General features: G+C 49.1%; 1 long non-coding RNA gene across 1 annotated transcript in view; it reads left to right on the top strand.

Moving 5' to 3' along the window:
* Positions 1–886, top strand: part of LOC126983864 (uncharacterized) — a 7224-nt gene extending 6338 nt beyond the window's left edge. Inside the window, exon 3 of the long non-coding RNA XR_007736271.1 lies at positions 244–886. This is a non-coding gene — a long non-coding RNA (uncharacterized LOC126983864). The remainder of the gene's footprint in view (positions 1–243) is intronic.
* The last annotated feature ends 2930 nt before the right edge of the window (positions 887–3816 follow it).

Below are 3816 nucleotides of genomic sequence, written 5' to 3'. Positions count from 1 at the left end.
CTACTACTACTACTACTACTACTACTAGTACTACTACTACTAGTAGTAGTTGTACTACCACTACTTTAGTGATCTCTGAACATTATTTTTTTGACTTACAACAGATGAAATAAAGAAAGGGCCACACTGTGTCAATTCCGCACCTTTATTAGCAATTCTACAAAGCCCTGAAATAAACACTCACATAGAGTCTGTTTCCTTGGTATCATAATTTCGTATTCAATATATTTTCCTTCTCTTCAGCGTGATTCGTCAAGAGGAAGACGCCAGGAACATCAGCACTCCCATTCGCCCCTTCTACAAATCATTCGGGGCGTGAGGCGACGTTCAGCTGCCAAGGACGCCAGCTTGTCTTCCTTCGTCAGCCACTCCGTCAGGCAGGAGCAGGAGGAGACGGGGCCATGGCTATACGAGTGACGGTGGCGCATTTTCCTCAGTGTGTGTGTGTGTGTGTGTGTGTGTTGGGGGGAAGAGTATGGGAGGTCAAGGAAAGTGGTATATGGTGGGGGAGGAGGAGAGATGTGGAGGGAGGGAATGGAAGTTAGATGGGAGGAGAGGGAATGGAGCGGGGAGATGGAAAGAGAGGGATTGGGAGGGGGGTTAAGTAAGAGACTCTTCCTCCTCCTCCTTATTTCTCCATATCCTCGTATTTTCCACAAAGTTTTCCCAGTCATGTGTGAGGTGTGAAGTCACGCTTCTTTTACACACACACACACACACACACACACACACACACACACACACACACACACACACACACACACACACACACACACACACACTGTTTTTCCCACCCACCTTCCGTCCACAGAATACCTCTTTCACAAGGGAATATTCGGAGGTGGGGTTAGGAGGGGGAAAGAGAGGGGAAGAGGTGTGTGTGTGTGTGTGTGTGTGTGTGTGTGTGTGTGTGTGTGTGTGTGTGTGTGTGTGTGTCCTGTCTCTCTCTCTCTCTCTCTCTCTCTCTCTCTCTCTCTCTCTCTCTCTCTCTCTCTCTCTCTCCGTCTTTCTGTCCGGTTTTCTATCGCTCCGTCTCTCCATCTGTGTGTTTGTCTCCTTCTCCCTCTATCCGTCTGTCTGTGTCTTCCCTTTTCCTTCTCTCTCTCTCTCTCTCTCTCTCTCTCTCTCTCTCTCTCTCTCTCTCTCTCTCTCTCTCTCTCTCTCTCTCTCTCTCTCTCTCTCTCTCTCTCTCTCTCTCTCTCTCTCTCTCTCTGTATGAGTACCCCCCTTCCTTCCTCTGTCTGTTTGTCTTCCTTTCTTCCTCTCTCTGTCTGTGTCTCTCCTTCTGTCTGTCTGGTTTTCCCTATCTGTCTGTACGTCTCTCCCTCTTTTCCTCTGTCAGTCTCCCCCCCTTTTTGTTTCCCTGTCCCTCCCTCGCTCACTCTCCCGGTCCGTCTGCCTCTCCCCGTCTATATCTTCCTCTATTCTTGTCTCTCTCTCTCTCTCTCTCTCTCTCTCTCTCTCTCTCTCTCTCTCTCTCTCTCTCTCTCTCTCTCTCTCTCTCTCTCTCTCTCTCTCTCTCTCTCTCTCTCTCTCTCTCTCTCTCTCTCTCTCTCTCTCTCTCTCTCGTTTTTCTGTCTTTCCCTCTCTGTGTCCGTCTCTCTATCTGTCTGTCTGTCTCTTCCTCTCTCTCTCTGTCTGTCTGTCTGTCCCTTTCTCTGTCTGGCTTTCCCTTTCTGGTTCTCTCTCTCTGTCCCTGTCTGCCTCTCATTGTCTGTGTCTCACTCCCTCTCTTCGTCCTCTCCCTGTCCTGTCTCTCCTTATATCCCTGTCTTTCTCCCTCGCTCTGTCGCTGTCTCCCACTCCCCCCTCCCTGCGTGACTCCCTCTCTGCCTGTCTCTCCTTCTCACCCTTTCTTTCTTTGTCCGTCTGTCTCCCCTTTTTCCCCGTCTCTCTCTCTCTCTCTCTCTCTCTCTCTCTCTCTCTCTCTCTCTCTCTCTCTCTCTCTCTCTCTCTCTCGTTCGTTAGGCGTAAGTGTGACATTCCAGGTATACTAACGCCGAATATGTTTGGTCTACCTACAACATTTGCCACCTTCCTAAAATCTAAGTCCACAGGTAGTAATGAAAAGGGTAAACAGAGAAGCGTGTGGCGTTTGGAAGATAACTTAGGTGCGAGGGGAGGCAATATCTGTTTTTTGCATTTTTTTTTTGTACTTTTTTTTTGTACATGATAAATCCAATAAAACTATGACGTGTATAATTTTGTTTTAATTAGTATCTTTACCCCGTGTGTGTGTTCTGTGTTTTAATAGCAAGGTGAAGAGAATTAGGTCGAGAGAGAGAGAGAGAGAGAGAGAGAGAGAGAGAGAGAGAGAGAGAGAGAGAGAGAGAGAGAGAGAGAGAGAGAGAGATATGGAGAGCCAGAAAGAGAGAGGAAGAGACAGAGATAGAGACAGACAGACAGAGAAAAGGAAAGACAGAAAACGAAGGGAGAGATGGAGACAGAAAAACAGAAATGGAAAAGACAAAAGAATAACGAGAGAGAGAGAGAGAGAGAGAGAGAGAGAGAGAGAGAGAGAGAGAGAGAGAGAGAGAGAGAGAGAGAGAGAGAGAGAGAGAGAGAGAGAGAGAGAGAGAGAGAGAGAGAGAGACTAATCAGACAAGACAAGCGGCTGAACGTCATTGAAAAGGCTAACTGGAGAGACGGACGGACATCTATTACCTTCACGTGTCGGGGATATGGGGTCAGATCCGCTATTGGGGCCCATTAAAGACAAAAGACAGTCGTAGATAGGATCGGATTGCAGCATAGGGTCAAGGAAGAGGAGATGAAGAGGTGGATAAGGATTAGCGTCGTGTTCTGATAGCAAGGAATGTGTTGTGAGAGAGACCGAAAGGGAGGCAATGAGGAAGAGGAGGACAAACGAAGGGGAGGCTGAGAAGGGGAGAGAGAAAGTGTGAGAGAGGAGACAGGTGAGGAGGAGGGGGAGGAGAAGGGAGAGGGGCGAAGATGAGGAGGAGGAGGAGAAGGAAAAGGGAGAGGGACGAAGATGAGGAGGAGGAGGAGAAGGAAAAGGGAGAGGGACGAAGATGAGGAGGAGGAGAAGGAAAAGGGAGAGGGACGAAGATGAGGAGGAGGAGGAGGAGGAAAAGGGAGAGGGACGAAGAGGAGGAGAAGGAAAAGGGAGAGGGGCGAAGATGAGGAGAAGGAAAAGGGAGAGGGAGGAGGGAGAGAGGAGGAGGGGGTAGGAATGAAGGTGAACAGTAAAAGGCATATTAACGATGAATAGTTATGCGGTGCTTTGGGAGAGTAGGAGGAGGAGGAGGAGGTGAGAGATGGAGAGAAACGGGGGGGAAGAAATTGAGAGAAGGAGAGAAATGAGGAAGAGTAGGAGGAAGAGAGGGTCAGAGACTGGGAAAGAAAGGAGGAGGAAGAGGAGGAAGAGGAAGAGAGAAACGAAGAGGAGGAGGAAGAGGAAGAGAGAAACGAAGAGGAGGAGGAGGAAGAGGAAGAGAGAAACGAAGAGGAGGAGGAGGAAGAGGAAGGGAGAAACGAAGAGGAGGAGGAAGGAGGGAAACGAAGAGGAGGAGGAAGAGAAACGAAGAGGAGGAGGAGGAAGAGGAAGAGAGAAACGAAGAGGAGGAGGAAGAAGAGGAAGAGAGAAACGAAGAGGAGGAGGAGGAAGAGGAAGGGAGAAACGAAGAGGAGGAGGAAGAAGAGGAAGAGAGAAACGAAGAGGAGGAGGAGGAAGAGGAAGAGAGAAACGAAGAGGAGGAGGAAGAAGAGGAAGAGAGAAACGAAGAGGAGGAGGAGGAAGAGGAAGAGAGAAACGAAGAAGAGGAGGAGGAAGATGGAAGGAGAAACGAGGAGGAG

Source organism: Eriocheir sinensis, chromosome 55 (genome assembly GCF_024679095.1).
Source record: "Eriocheir sinensis breed Jianghai 21 chromosome 55, ASM2467909v1, whole genome shotgun sequence".
Lineage (NCBI taxonomy): Eukaryota > Metazoa > Arthropoda > Malacostraca > Decapoda > Varunidae > Eriocheir > Eriocheir sinensis.
Note: the sequence above shows the minus strand (reverse complement) of the source record. Positions and strands in the feature narration are given on the sequence as shown.